The 16,389-nt window shown below is 34.2% G+C and overlaps 1 protein-coding gene across 3 annotated transcripts in view; it reads left to right on the top strand.

Annotated features, from left to right (window-relative positions):
- LOC145664174 (cyclin-dependent kinase-like 4) overlaps positions 1-16,389 on the top strand; it is a 345,081-nt gene that overhangs the window by 152,191 nt on the left and 176,501 nt on the right. The window contains exon 1 of one of the 3 annotated variants that reach the window (XM_081730599.1): positions 446-580. The exons of the other annotated variants lie outside the window; for them this stretch is intronic. The gene's annotated coding sequence lies outside the window, so the exon portion shown is untranslated. Of the gene's footprint in view, positions 1-445; positions 581-16,389 lie in introns of those variants that run through there. 3 annotated transcript variants of the gene reach the window in all.

The raw sequence follows: 16,389 nt of genomic DNA, 5'->3' as shown, positions 1-16,389 counted from the left end.
ATTTACCAGGCAAACACAATCGGTTTATTTACCAGGCAAACACAGAATGAAATATTCAATGAAGTTACTGAATATTGTAAACAAAAGTTAAGCTCCAATTAAGTTATTTAAGAGCTCTTAAACCGGAAATGAAGGCTTTGCAATGTTACAAGTATTGTATTCGGTCAAGACCTGTGTCTGTGCAGTCACATGGTTGTGCTATCGACGTTTCCACTGGCTGTTAACTTGTACAGGTAAAAATATCACGCAACGGTTGTCATAGTGACGAGTCTATGTAAGAAAAAGAAAGGAAGGAAAAAACTTGCAAAAACTGCCTGACGTGCTTTCTCCTTGTAAAGCTCTAACTTGTTTTCTGATGATAGACATACTATTCAGCCTCTCTAGGGAATTACAACACAGTGAAATCGAAATAACAGGAAAAGAAAGAAGCAACAGTGTCGTAAAACGCCATCTGTTGAATCAGCTTTTATCGAGTGTTCACTAGTCAATCTTCAAAATGACAAGACGTCGATTTTAGAAACACTAACGAAATTAGCTTTTGTTTCTTATCTTCGTTCAGAACTGATTGACGATAATAAAGGTAAGTGTTTTTCTTTTTTCTTGCTTGCCTTTGCCTAGTACTTTCTGATAATTCCAACTATTTGTTTCGTGAATGATCGATCAGCACTTCCTGGTTTACCAAAGACAAGAACACTTGAAGAATTCATTCGTGTCAGAAACTACAATTTTAAAAATAGGTTTTGCTTTCATGAAATAATTTAATTTTGTTTAAGAAAACACTAATTCTAATTTGCATGTTAACAGATTAAATGTCTTAGCTATTCAATTTTTCCGATTGGTTAACGCAAATTTAGTTAGAAATTTGTAAACGTGGCCATGTTACGCGTAGTCACGTGCGCCACTTATTGTTTCTCCAGAATAAGCAACGTAACGACATTACGCTTGTACTTTAAGAGGTCTCATCACTGCGAAATTAAAATGCCGCTAATTTTACAGTAATTATGTGATATCTTCAAATAGATAAAAGATAATCGAAAAGTGGAACAAGATCTCCCTAGACAATATTATTTTACGTGAGATACCGTTATTACGACTCATTTATCTGCTTTCGATTTCCAGCCATTTAGAATATCGGCATTTATTTTCGCGTTTCTAAATAACTGCAAATGGAAAGCTACAGTGTGACTTGTGATAACGGTACCTCATGCAAAATAAAATCGTCTAGGGAGGTCTTGACCCACTTTTCGGTTATCTTTTATCTATTTGAAGATATCACATAATTACTGTAAAATTAGCGGTATTTTAATTTCGCAGTGATAGGGACTCTTAAAGCTTAATTTCTTCATCCATAGAAATACCGGCAATAGCCAAATTACTCAAATATTTGCAGCATTCATGTGAGCGTTCATTTATATATTTATTTATTTACTTTTATTTTTAAAGAACGCTTATAAAAATCGGTTAAAATGTTCTGAAATTCCTTTCCCATTGAGTAAGATACAACGTATTATGCAATGCAATAATAATAATAATAATAATAATAATAATAATAATAATAATAATAATAATAATAATAATAATAATAATAATAATAATAATAAGCATTTACCATATTAAGACATGTTTATAAACAACATGACTTTGAGAGCTTGAATGCTTCCCCTCCCCTCCCTTTACGCACTAATGAACTTAAGTGTACAACATTGTTGCCATAAAAATCAATGAGCTAAGCCAGTATTTCGCAAAATGGAGTTTCTCGTTTCCATAGAGGGTGCTTTAACAAAAAGGGGCGATTGAATGACGATAGATTGTTTAGGGGTTGCTTGAGTTTTCGTGGCCTGTTAGACTTTGTTCTTGTTATTGGATGAAAACCATTAATTATGCATTTTAAAAATTATCAAAAGGTTAGACTTTTTTTTTACAAATAATAATAATCGTTATTATTTTCTAATCTGCAACTAAAATTTTAGTGATTCTGAGGAATAGGAAAAATCCAGTTAAGCTAGCACTTTCCAATAATGAGCGTTCATAGACTTTGTCCCAGTCTTACCTTCAACCTTGTGAATGGATGGACTGGGTTACGATAGTGGTGGGCGCTCAGGGAATGGCATTCACCTTAGGGGGTGCTAGCCTCGAAAAGGTTGAGAACCGTGAACTGAGCAACTATGGTGGTGTATGTACTCCGCTAAAGATAACAAATAACCATCAAATATTTAGAAAGTGAGCCAGACAGTGTATTCAATGTACTCCTTAATTAACTAATACTCTTCTAGATCCTTTGACTGATTTGATTGGTTTGTACGAGTATTTATGTCCTCTGTCAGCAATGAGGCTATATATCTATATATATAAAAGAGAACGCACAAATCCTTTGTGAACTCATCACGCTAATACGGCTGAACCAATTTCTTTCATTTTTGGGGGGTTATTAGGATTTGGACCCTAGATGGTTTTTATCATATCACTTTAATTTTTAATTACCAGTGTCTTGAGATAATTGACCATTCAAGTGTCCATACGTACAAATCCTTTGTTATTAGTTCATCATAGGTAAAAATAAACGTATTTATATGCAACCCGCATGACCATGTGACTCGGCGGGTTAACATAAATGACAGGCGATATCACTTGAAAGCGAAAAAGTAAAAATTATCTAAGTAACAGCGTTTATTGCGTTCCGGGGTGACCGCAGCGAAGCGGGGTGAACGCTGCTAGTATTAGCATAAGACTCAAAGTTTAAGGTGCAGTCTGAGCCATTGTAACGTGCTTGAAATGCTCCTACCGGGAATAGAACTCAGGACCTCATGCACAAAAGATACGCACGATGGACATTGGACCTGTAAATAGGACTATCAGATTTTTTTTTTAACGTAAACTAAAGATTTTGTCGCTACTTTATGATGGTGTAATAAGCTAAGCACTGAAATTTCTGCATTGTAAAAGAAAATTAAAGCAATAATTATATAATATTAATAGCATTTAGGGAGGATTAAATGTCTCCCTTTTCAAAATTACCATAGTGCTTGTTGTGCGGACTTGCTAAAACAAGTAGGAACGTCACGTGTACACCACGTAAAAGAGTTTAAATGGCGTGATATTTTCTCAAATTTAAAACTGGAAGTGGCAGTAGATTTCTACTACTTCCGGTTTCAGTAGACAGATTAGGGTGAAGGTTGAATATATTCTTGGGATGGTTATTTTATTGTAAAGAACCGCTTTTCGCTATCTATTACCGTTTTTACTCTATAGCAATTGACGCTAAAACTGGAAGTGGTTGATTTCTGCCACTTCCAATTTAAATAGAGGGTTAAGAGAAAAGATGGTATCTGTTCTTAGAACGCTAACTCAATTCCAAAAAAACGCTTCTCGCTATCTTTCATAGTTTTTGTCTATGTATATCAACATTGAAACCGGTAGTTGTATTGAAATTCCGATTTTACACTTCCTCCTCTACACCCTGACCAAAATTGATGTTGATCCATCAAGTAGTTTCTTGAGATTTTTTGTCTCACGGGCGAAAGGACACACGGACAGACAGGCTACATATATAAAGGAGTTTGAATTGAAACATCTCTTTTATTTATGAGGCGAGGTGTAGCTGTAGATTGCTCGACCACCTAACTTAACAAATATTTCTATTAAAACACAACAATATGTTACATGAAAACATACAAAAATCTTACATATACACGGAAGATATTATTATTGATGATGGAATCATTGACTTGGTTATAAGTTTCTCTATTACTTTGGATAATATTGGTAACAAGCTAATAGGCCTAAGCTCGCTTAGATATGAAAGATTTTGCTTTATCTCTATAGGCATTATAAGTGCTTGTTTTCATGATCTGGAAAAGAAGTATGTGCCTATAGAATAATTTAGGTATTAGGCCTATGTGTCAGTGGGAAGGCAAGTATAAGCATCTTTCTTTGATACCGTCGTGCTCAGTTGCGTTCGAGTTTATGTCTTTAATAGCATTCTGAACATCAAGATTACTTATGTCATGGAGTTCAAACACATTCATATAATTATATATTATATACGAAATATACATTTTCAATGTAATAGAACCGTCCGCTAAAGTGAACGTGAACCCATTTACAAATACTTTTTTTTTTTTTTTTTGTACAGAATATCGATCAATAACGTGCGACTTGTATGAGAGATAGGCCTATTGTTTCTTTTAACAGTAAATAAGGATTATTTTATGAAGTAATTGCCATCAATAGCAATTTTTAACGTAGGCAAATAGGCCTACTCTCTCCACAATGAAACAGTTGCCTTGTCAAGGTATCTCAGAACACTTGTACGTTACATAATTTTGGCAAAATTTCCTACAATTCATAAACATATAGTTCAATAAATAAGCAAACTTACTAATAGTTTGTCAATTCTCTAGGTAGTAGTCTTCACGAGTCTTTTGACATTGTGAATACAATACATATGTCTATTCACCCAATGTTATTACAAGTACACAACCACATTTTATTATTGACTGTTACAGGGTAAAAAAGAAAGGAAATGACTTACCTTTGACGTACTATGAAATTCCAAAGAACGTTGATACTTTTTTCGTCGTACAATTTTTCCTAGGAGCACAGACAATCAACGATAAAACAGACATAAATTAGTATGGAGCCTCACGTGAAAACACCTCTTTATCCTCTTCCAATATGGCGGATTGATTCGATATATGCGAGTTTGATACCATCAAAAATCTTGCATTAGGGCATCTCTAGTTGTTTATATTATCTCAACACATAAATGCTAAAGAATGGTCCGAATTACAAGTTAGTGCTTCTACTTCACTAGAATGTATTATATTGGTGCTATTAGTAATAAATACATCTAAGAGCGTGTCGATTGATGCGTATCTGTTCTTGTATAATTTGCATCAGCTGAAAGTTGTCAGGTATTGAAGGTAAATAAAGCTGTGTTTGGTTTCCAAGGTATAAGGAAATTATAATTCTCATCCCCAAATGATGAACAAATTGTAAGTCATAAAATCTATATTCGCGATCACGTCTTTGAATATGGCCAATTTAGTGTATGAAACGCTAGGTGGCCTATATAAGGCACATATACGTCACCTAACCAAATTGACGTTAATTTTGAAACATACATTGTCAATTCCATCTTTCTGTGAAATATCTTAACAGCAGAGTCACATTTAGATTATTACGAAAGCAAACTGCAATTCTTCCTTCTGCAAGTGAAAAATATAAATTCGAGTTTTGCATATACTATACATGATATTTCTCTTTCTTCAAAAGATTAACTCGGAAAATTGTTTCAATTTTTTTTATACAAAAGTATACTACCTAGTTATATGCAAATCACACAAAGTATTCACGTTTTGTAGGAGATTAAAAAATGTCATTTTTGTTGGTAAACCAAACTCTTAAAAACTCTGATTGCCAGTTTAAGTTGTAATAATGATTTATTACTATATCGTAAAGTAGAGCAGAATCATTATAGAAAATGTTATATATGCAATAGTTTACATTTATTTGTACGTTTGATGCCGTAGATTAGTGATGTTAAATTTCTAACGCACCATGGGGCAGAACAAAATAAGAAAAAAAAACTTGGGGGACATTTTCCACTTTCTCGTCCCCCACCCACCCCCGATGAGGACAGGTTTTGCTTGCTGCATGTGCCTAAATCATACATTTTCTAAATCTTGGTTGAATTCTCTATGTGTTTAGGCATATTAGAGCCTAAAGTACGAATATCTGAAAGTAGTTTTCTGAAAAATTCCTTTTTTTCTAAATCAGCCTGGTACCTATGGGCTTGGCATGGCATCCAAAAAACTAAGAAAATAGTTTCACAATTAAAAATAAAGATTCAATTTAAGTGTATGAGTATATTCACTTCTTGTTCAACATACGAGTTAAAAAAAAAAGGAATAAATCTGCATTACCGTATTCATTTTTATCATGAGCCAGATAAAACATACGTGGGCCTCCATTTGGACATTACTGCTTTAGATACATTTGACAACAATTAATATGTTTTTCGTGGTTATTTATGATAAATGTATCATATAGTTGAAATTTATTATGCATAATCTTCACATTTACTTCAATGGTTATTTACACTAGTTTGTGCCTGTAGTTGGACTTTAGATCGGACTATCGAAGTTATTTTTGAAATAAGATGATTTGATTGCTTACAAGTATGTAAGGAAAATCTTGTTTGAGTTTTTTCTTAAGTATGCTTCACTAAACAAGGAAGTCCTTTGTATGATCACTTTATCTAACAAGAAGTGGTTATACTCACAAAGGACTCCTTTTCTACCATCGTCCTTTCATAAGGAAGAAAGATCCAAATACACTGCACTGACTGCCGTAACCAATCTGGGAATCTTGTGGGTCCTTTCTAGATAGCATTCTTCAATTTCAACTTCTGTATTAATGAGGTATATGAGACTAAATCGTCCTTCACTGATTCATAGGTGTCTTTTAAGTACTTACTGCAAGCAAAGGATGTTAGGAGACTGCACAAATCAAAACAAAGACTTCTTCCACTAGCTATGTCACATGACATCATTCTAAAAGCTATGGATGTTCAATGGTATCGATCACCATCAAAAATTATCTCCAACAGAAGATTCCTAGAAGCTTGAGAATTTACACACAAAATACGTCTCCTATGTTCAACTGCTTCTTGAATGATAGGCCAATATATATCTAGTTGATCTGAAAGACTTAAATCTGTCTATTCTGATATATACAGACTTGTTCAAATTATTAGACTCAACATTCAGTTTCTGAATATGTTACTGTTCCTACAATATTACATCAGAAAACATGTTTGAACTTCGTCAAAATTACTGATCTGTAACTCTGTTCTAGTTTCTTGTGGTCGTGGCATATACTTTTCAATATCAATAAAACAAATGCGTACGTGACATTCAAATTTAAATATTATACAGTGTGTGTATCTAAATTGGAAACAAAAAATGAAATGGGAAACTTACAAGAAAACGATCTCTCACACAAAGATTAATATTTCGTATGATATCCGTTAATCTTTATTAAGTCTTTTATCCTTTGTGGCATACTATGTACGAGTTTAGCACATTTTGACTTCAATCCAGCATCATAATACCACAAATTGTCGATCTCCTCGATCAATTGATGTTTCGTCGCAATATACTTCTTCTTTAGCTTTTCCTTCATGAAGCTCCAAGGGTTTTCAATCGGGTTCATATCAAGACTATTGTCCGGCCACGGAAGAACACTAATTTCGTGGTCCTCGAAGAATTGTGTCATGGGGTTTGGGTACAAAACCTCGCGGCCAGAACCTCGCGGACCAAAAGCTCGCCTGTACAAAACCTCGCCTCCCAAAACCTCGCCTGTCCAAAACCTCGCCGCCCAAAACCTCGCGGACCAAAATCTCGCCTGGCCAAAACCTCGCGGGCCAAAATCTCGCCTGGCCAAAACCCCGCCTGGCCAAAACCTCGCCGCCCAAAACATCGCGGGCCAAAATCTCGCGGGGCCAAAACCTCGCCACCCAAAACCTCGCGGGCCAAAATCTCGCCGGGCCAAAACCTAGCCTAGCCAAAACCTCGTCTTCCAAAACCTCGCGCCCCAAAATATCGCCATACCCAAAATCTCGCCTGACCAAAACCTCGTTGTAATGCTCTCGCGACACAGGATCTCGCATGGTCTAAATTAAGCGAGACGTAGTGTCGCCTGGGAAGAAATATCGTCAGGATAAAACCTCTTCACGACAATTTCTTCAATGTAGAATGTTCTATATATTACTATAGTTCTATATATTTAGTAATAACACATAATTACATTAAAATAATGACAAGAAAAATTCTAATGCATGCTTTGGAAATCTATATATATATATATATAAATTAAATGACTATGTTTGTTACATTATACCTCTTGAGCCATCCTACCGATCTCAATCAAATTTTCAACATAGATGAGGTTGGAGCCTAGGATGTCTTTTATAATTTCACTTTGTCGGCACAACAAAAGGGAGGGGTATATATATATATATATATATAGAGCCGTAGCTAGAGATTCGGCGCCCGGGGCGAAGTAGAATTCGGCGCCCCCACTCTAAAATGGAATCGCGTCATTTGCTCAAGTGTGTTTTGCTCAACCATTAAAATGTTGGACATTTCCTCAAGTAGCTTATCTTGCTATAGATCATGAACTGGAAATCCATGACAGACACGTAAATCTTGGCTAATGGCCAGAACCGGGGGTTGAGATTTTCATATATGATAAAATATATGTAGGGTTACCAGAAGTTAGATAAAAATTTTACTATGATTTTTTTTATTAATAAGATTGTTTTTCATGAATCATTTATGTCAAAAAAAGATCTGAATATTCCTAAAGTATGTGCATTGGCTTGCAATTTAGGACTCGATCCTAGCAGTTGTCACATTCTCAGTATCATATGTTCCATATTACGAAGGTAAAACACGGTATCTGAGCAATTCAAGGTACAAACTGGATTTCTTTCATTGCTTAAAAGACTTATTAAAAAGGAGAATAATTAATTACAGACGATATTTATTTAAAACAAACTGTCCTTTTACACCGCATGTACGAATTCTTCAATAAATCAGATTGATTTCTTAGGTTATGTCAGTATAATCCAAATGAGCTATATTGAAGGAAATTATATTAAATTTTCCATTGTTTGAAACAAAATGTTTTATGCGTAGAGTATAACAAAGGTTAAGAATAGTATTAGACAAGAGACGAAATGTTTCATCTTTAAAAGGAGGTGTAAAAGTGGTTTTTAAAAACGTTTTTATTGGAAGAGTTCGGTGTCATCTCGAAAATTCTCCGTCGACATTATGTTGGGTAACACTAATACCATACAGCAAATAACAAAACAAAACATTGTGGAAGGTAGTTAATCAAAATACACGAAGGAAAAATAAACGTACACAAAACAATGTTAGTCTTTATGTCAATCAGACACAGATCACGGACCCTGACCAAATAGCAAAAATATTTAATGACTACTTTATCGATATTGCAGATAAATTAACGAATAAGATGGAAGATAGCGAAACGGCTATTGAACTATTAAGAAATTTTAAACCTAGGATATGCAAAACTATGTTTCTCATGCCGATAATAGAACATGAGGTATTTTATGAAATAAATAGATTAAACCCAAATAAAGCTACAAGCGACGAAATTCCAATTGAAATAATCAAGCAGAACAGCCAGAATTTAGTACCTATATACACATACCTATTCAATGAAAGTCTCAATACAGGAAAATATCCAATAAAATTAAAAGAAGCTAAAATAAAACCAATTTTTAAACAGGGAGACAGAACATTGATACAAAATTACAGACCGATATTACTCTTACACCCAATAAATAAAATATTTGAGAAACTAATTAAAAAGAGACTAATAAATTTCTTGAACAAACAGCAGATTCTATGCCATGAACAACACGGTTTTGTAACTGTGAAAAACACAACTACGGCAACATATACGCTTATAAAAAAACGTACTAAAAGGGCTAAATGATAAAATACTAATCTTAGGCATTCTCTATGATTTAAGCAAAGCTTTCGATCTCGTTAACCACAAAATACTCTTACAAAAACTTGAGCATTATGGCATAAGGGGGAAAGCGTTACAGCTGATGGAAACCTATTTGTGGAGGGTAAAACCATAAGTGAGCTAAGGAATAACACATATAGAGTATTGCATTAAGCCAAAAAATGGTTCGAAAGTAACTGCTTATGCATAAACAACACAAAAACAAAATACCTACTTTTCCACACAAAACAAAACACGAAAATAAAAGAAACCAAAAATAAATTGACTGATCTAAAACTAGATTTCACCCATGAAACTAAATTTTTAGGATTAAATATAAATGAAAATCTTACTTGGGAAACCCACGTAAAAGAAATAATAGTAAAATTAAATTCCAGACTTTATGCACTCAAGATACTAAAAGAAACGTTAAACACTAAAGCTTTGATCCAAGTATACTGCGGGCTTATACACCCAATACTAAATTACGGCATCATTTTCTGGGGCAAATCTTCAAATAGCAAAGCAGTCTTCATGAAACAGAAGCAAGCAATACGAATAATATTTGGTCTACACATGAGGACATCATGCAAAGAAAAATTTAAACAGCACCACATCCTTACCCTACCATCTATGTATGTATACGAAACTGCAATCTATGCAGCTAAATTGAAAGACGGAACCCAAATAAGTCACGTTTATAATACCAGACAGCAAAATGAAAGAAGACAATATTTTACAAAATTAACATTAGTACAGGAAGGCCCAAGCCATATGGGAGTACAAATATACAATACGCTGCCCAGAGAAATAAAAAATGAAGAAAATATAAATGTTTTTAAAAAGAAACTCAAGAGATTCCTGGTGGATAAAGTATATTACAGCGTAGCAGATTATCTTTGCAATAATGTGTATTAAATAGTGTAACATATTTCTTTTTCTAAGTGTATTTGAAACAAGAAAGAGGACTGTCTGAACCCTCCAAATACCAAATGTATCTTGGTTTCAAATGGAGTAAATAAATACAAATACAAATACAAATACATATTTGGTGTGTGTTCATGCTTCTCAAGGTATGCACTGAATCCATTCCTATTCGCTGTTGTCTTGCGAATAGGAACTCTCACAATACATGCATGCCGTGTCATCACTCTTTGGTGCATTGGATACTATTCCCTCATCGGATGATAAGTCATTGTGTACAATCGAAGGCTTAAGGTAACTTTAAATGATGGTCAATTTGTCGCCAGCAAGGGAGTCGATCCGGGAGGGTACCCCCAATGTTCATGTCGGTCCAATGTATTTTTATGAATATGTATTTGTATTGTTATATGTATATTTTATGAATATACAAAAAAATATACAATATAAATAAGTGGAAGTGATTTGCTCATCATCGCCTAGATCATACTTCTTTAGCTAAAAAGAAACGTGAAATTTGGACAAAATATTCCTGGGTGGACTCCACTAGCTTACAAAGAAACGAAAGAAAGTGCTTATGGTATCGCGAGCACACAATATTTGATACTGCGTTGTCATGTTTGGATTTGTTTTGCAAATTATATAAGAGATTGTTTCTGTTACATAGAGAGGCAAATATCAAGAAATATAATAGACGTTTATTATAACACGATCAATTGCCACATTTTGATTTTTGAAAAACACGGGAAGATTTTTTGTATGAAAGGGTAAATAGCAAGAAGTATAACATATACGTACGTGATATTATTATATAGTAAATTCTATATCCATGATATGCCTTTAATTGACATTTACCAATTTTTAGGTCGCAACTATAAAAAAGAAAAAAGTGAGCACCACGGGCTACCACCACAGTATAAGTGTCGCTAAATGTGTAACTTTCATCAAGGGGAAGATTTAAGTTTGTTTGTGTACCTGTTTTAGAAAATTTAAAATAGGATTCTTGAATTTCATTTATGTACAGTTATCCTTGCTGTTTACTTTGAAAACGATTACCTTATGTTAATAGGGAATAGCAGTTTACTCTTTTAAAGTATATGCTGACAATATGAAAGTATAAAGATATGACACGCAATATGTTGACCTAATTATCTCCAAATTCTGTTTTCTTCTCCAGCACTAAATAAGTTAACTAATCTTGTGCCTAGTGATAATACAGTATTTGATTCGAGGGTAGAGGATGGTGATTTTGAAAATAAAATCACTATTGCCAAAAACTGATTGACACAATGAAGTATCATCACATAATATTTTGTGTACTTCAGGTTTGTTATTTATGTCATGATCACGCATAGACCCTTGTTTGTGCGCTCCCGGCCTAGGCCTATTTCTTTTATCACGGAGGCAAGAAATAAGAAAGGATTTTTTGGAGCATGTATTTCAAGGGAAATTAGAGAGATGAAACTCAGCATATAAACTCTTCTTTAAAATAAGGAAATACTTTTTCAGCGCTTTCAAAAATCCCGTTTCTAACGGAGACATGTCAATAACATTCAAACTTCTCTTCCTTTCTTCAGAGACAGTCGAATGTCAAGATTCGCTTAAGTTGGAGGTGTGGAATTCGGTACATACATTCTTAATTAAAAATAAGGGAACACGCGTTTCAAGTGCAGAAAGAAAGATCTTGCATCGTTTGTCCTAATCCTCGTTTCGCCTAACCAATTATCTGACAATTTTATGACAGATAAAGGATAAGATAAGAATACTCGTTTGGCCTAATCCTCGTTTTGCCTAAAATGGCGGACTATAACAAAAATCGTGGAAATAAACTGGAGGAAAATTTTTCGGAAAGAAAGTATTCACTACTATGTGAAGAACTGAGAAACACAAATTAGTTTCCCCATAACTAATTTGTAATACGAGTATTTGGTTTCGGAAAAAATGTTTCGACAGTTGTGTTACGGTTATCTTTCCGTTCTATTTTGAGAATATTAATCCCCTCACAGTGTGTATAGTGGTTATAGTATTTGAGATGAGAGAAAAAGAACAAGTTACACCCTGTTATTAATTTCATTTAAAGATGAGTGCTGCTCAGGAGTAACTTTTAGTTTGCAGTTTGTTTCCTAATATTTTATAGTGTCCAATGATTCTGCTAATCTATATGTTAAAGGGAATATAGTTTGTGTCAGTATAAAAGGAAATATCACTTGGATTTTATATTTCTGTTTGTTTCGTTCTTATGTGAACGCAAATGTTATTTTATTGTAGGTTTTGATCATCTTGCAGAGGATTTCGTTCCAGTTTTAATGTTTTTTTTTGAAACTGTTAGTGTATTATAAGGGATCCTATTGTGATTCTATTGTAATTTTAATTCATATGAAATTTGTAAATATTTCGAGCTATTTCTGACAAAAGAATTTTGCTCATAACTTAACAATGGACAACTGTGATCGAAATGAGTGATTTGTCCGCTGGCAAATTGCTCTTTGGATAATTCCACAATCCAGGCATCTCAATGTGTTACTAACAAAGAAAGAAAAAATATATATTTCAATTCTTATTATTACTTTTTAAATTACAACTTTTGAATTGAATTTCCACTCGTTTCACATACTACCGGGAACGTCCATGGCATAAGTCTCTGTTTAAATCATCTCATTCATGTACAATGAGATTGAAATTCGCATCCGTTCAAAAGTTATCGTGCGGAGTAACGGAGTAACGGACGTACTAACATTATAATCTTATAGGTACCACTACGTGGTCCTAAAAATTATAATACTTCGACTAGCTGGGTAATTCGCTCTCAGACTCTTGCATTTGTTCAGCTACTGCCTAGCACCTTATAAACCTACATGCATACCGAATTTCCGTTCAAATACAGTGAAACCTCCCTTAACGGACACCTCTCAATAACGGACACCTCTATAATACGGACAGATTTTTTTGGACCCGGCAAAAATATATGTTCTCTTACAGAACAAAACCCTCCCTTTTACGGACACTCTCAGATACGGACGCGGACAGTCCTTTTTTCCCCAAAACGTTTCAATAACCTCTTCATAACGGACAGTAATTATTCTCGTTTCTGCGATATATTTACAGTAGACAGAAAAGTCTTTTCCCCACAAGTGTACCTATCATAAGTCTAGACTTGATGAAGTACCAAACAGAGCAGCTTCAAGTTGAACTTGAATTTCTTCTTTTCTTTTCTGTCCGCAATAAACTGCTTTCTGGTGGAAATCCTAGAAAACCTTCAGTAAGCAATAACACTCATGCAGGATCAGTCGTATGGCCAAGAATTCTATGCGAAAGATCTCCCTCCCCTAACAAATTTAGTCCTCTTTCTTCTGGGTCTTTCACCTTTCCCGACAATTTCATAGATAACAAAACAAAAATTGTTTCTTTTACAATAACATTTTCAACGAACAATGTTTCCTCTCTTTTTTGGAGGGGAGGAGGGAAACAACAATTTTACTTTCCTTATTATACTGGGATAAGTCTAGGTTGGAATTTTCCTGGCTTCCCATTTCTCTAAGATATTCTTTGTAATTAGAGATGGGTCAATAAACATATGCACTCCAAATAACTTGCCTTTTCATCCATTCCGCCAACGAAGATACCAAGGTTACTAGAAGGAAAGGTTGCGCTATACGCACAGACGCTTCGCTCCTCGTTTTGCGTGACGTCACCAGCGAGGAGCAGCAAGTAGGTATAGAGGTGTACGAAGCAGCCAGAATGTCTTTTTTTCTTTCTTTATGCATAACATTTTCGCAGTCACAACATTCTCCTACACACAAACTACAAATAAATAAATAAATAAATAATAAGCCAGAAATAAATAGAACATCTTCTTAACGCAATTTATATTATGGAAAATTAACGATGTACCTGTGTTGCATGATCATTTATTTATTTTTTGATGAGATAGACAATTGTTGGATTATAATTACATTTTAAATGTATTTATATCTGAAATGTTGCTGTGAATGTATTTAAGCAAAGTTGCAGATAAATATGTGTTTTACCAGGGCAATCTCTGAAATTTCCGATACCTTGAGTTAAAGTAATTGCGGAACCAATGATGAGGTGAGTTCCACACCCGGCATAAATAGATTACTTTGTGATTACTGATAAGAATATCTCAATAAATACATAAAACCATGGATAATAATAATAATAATAATAATAATAATAATAATAATAATAATAATAATAATAATTTGAAGAAGAAGAAGAAGAATATTAATAATATTAATAATAGATTGTCGATGTATTCAGTTGCGGAAGCTTTTTGGTGCCTAGCATTTTATTTTGTTCAATATACGGCACTCAGGCTTAAAGTTTAAAATTGCCAATTCATATCTTCTTCACATGATTATTAAAACGGAACCCATCCGTGTTAAACGTCATGTCGACTATCCATCACAGATTATATTTAATGTAACCATTGTTGACGCTATGATTGCACTTCGTGACAGTAATAGTAGACAGCCCGGAAAAATGTATTTGGTTTATATCTAAATATTTGTATGCTAACTAGTGTTACGAATCGAGGCGAGACGAGAAATTAGGTTTTCTTGTCTTGTAGAATCGATTTCCGAAAAAGAGCTCTTTTCGTCTCGCCTCGAAGTTTTTCTAGCCTCTTGTATAAATTTGTGTACAAAATTTGTCCTGACCTCCTAAAGTCACGGGAGATCCACGAAGGATGAGATATAACAACAGTTAAATCATATTTATTATTGGAGTATATTGTGTAATGACTTGTGTATCTTTGAATGATCTTCATTGTGTTCTTACAATCACTTTATCAATTTATAGTGTTTTTTTTTTTTTTTTTTTTTTGAACGATGAACCATGCAACACTAAACCAGTGTTTAGGGTTTAATACTTGGGTGAACTCGTGTTGCCAATGAGACCCATGAAGTTTCTCATCTTGCCTCGAAAACGAGACGAGAACTCCCATATTTTTAAATTTAAACGAATTTAAAAGATGCTCCTCGTCTCGAATTGCAGACGAGACGAGACATTTCTCGCCTCGGTCTCGTCTCGTGGACAACACTAATCTCAACAATGAATTAAAAATAGTTAACCTGCTAGTTTTCCTCAACGGTCAAACTCTTCCATTCTGTGGTGCAAAGCGTGGGGCAATCGCCCGACCTGTTCTATCCACACGATGTCCCGCAGTTTTACTCTGATTTCTAACTCAAACATCTAGGGAACCAATAAGCAGAAAAAAATACCGTAAAATAATTTCAAATTATGAACTTCATGCATACATAAAAATTTATGAAAGTGAATAAGGAAAATAAACTTGCTTTATTTTACTTTGAAATCGGAAAATCGTCTCCCCCTAGAAAATTTTCTTCGGGTGTCTATGATCCTGACTGAGGACCTTTGTCGTTTCTTCACTATTTTGGCATGGAGGGACTAAAATTATCAGTTAAGTATGAATAGTGCAAATCAAAGGCGTATACATGCATAAAGAAATCGATTGATTGTACAATTGATAATAATTTAGAACAACTTTTAATTCTAAAATAAACCGATGAAATATAAGTGTCACTGTTAATATTAAACAAACTGAAAATAGTTTGAAAAATGTATCGGTAAATATCGGTGTTTATTTGCCAATGCCGATACCGATACTCCCAAAAGTGGCTGATATTACCGATACCGATATATCGGTACATCCTTAATTCTATAATGTGGGACACTTGGAGATGAAAGACAAATACACGTAAAAATACATATGTACACACGTACTCAAGTTCATACTATCTTGCAATATTGCATGTCTGTACAGCCAAGCTCACGTAAAGAAATCTTCCGAGATATAGACCTTTTCTCTATTAAACAATATTCGTCCACGTACACCACCAGAAAAGCAAGCAACACATTTCAACATAGCAAAAACCCAAA

This window comes from Thermobia domestica, chromosome 11 (genome assembly GCF_964235325.1).
Source record: "Thermobia domestica chromosome 11, izTheDome1.hap1.1, whole genome shotgun sequence".
NCBI classification, from domain to species: Eukaryota; Metazoa; Arthropoda; class Insecta; order Zygentoma; family Lepismatidae; genus Thermobia; species Thermobia domestica.
This window is presented reverse-complemented; position numbering and strand designations above follow the sequence as displayed.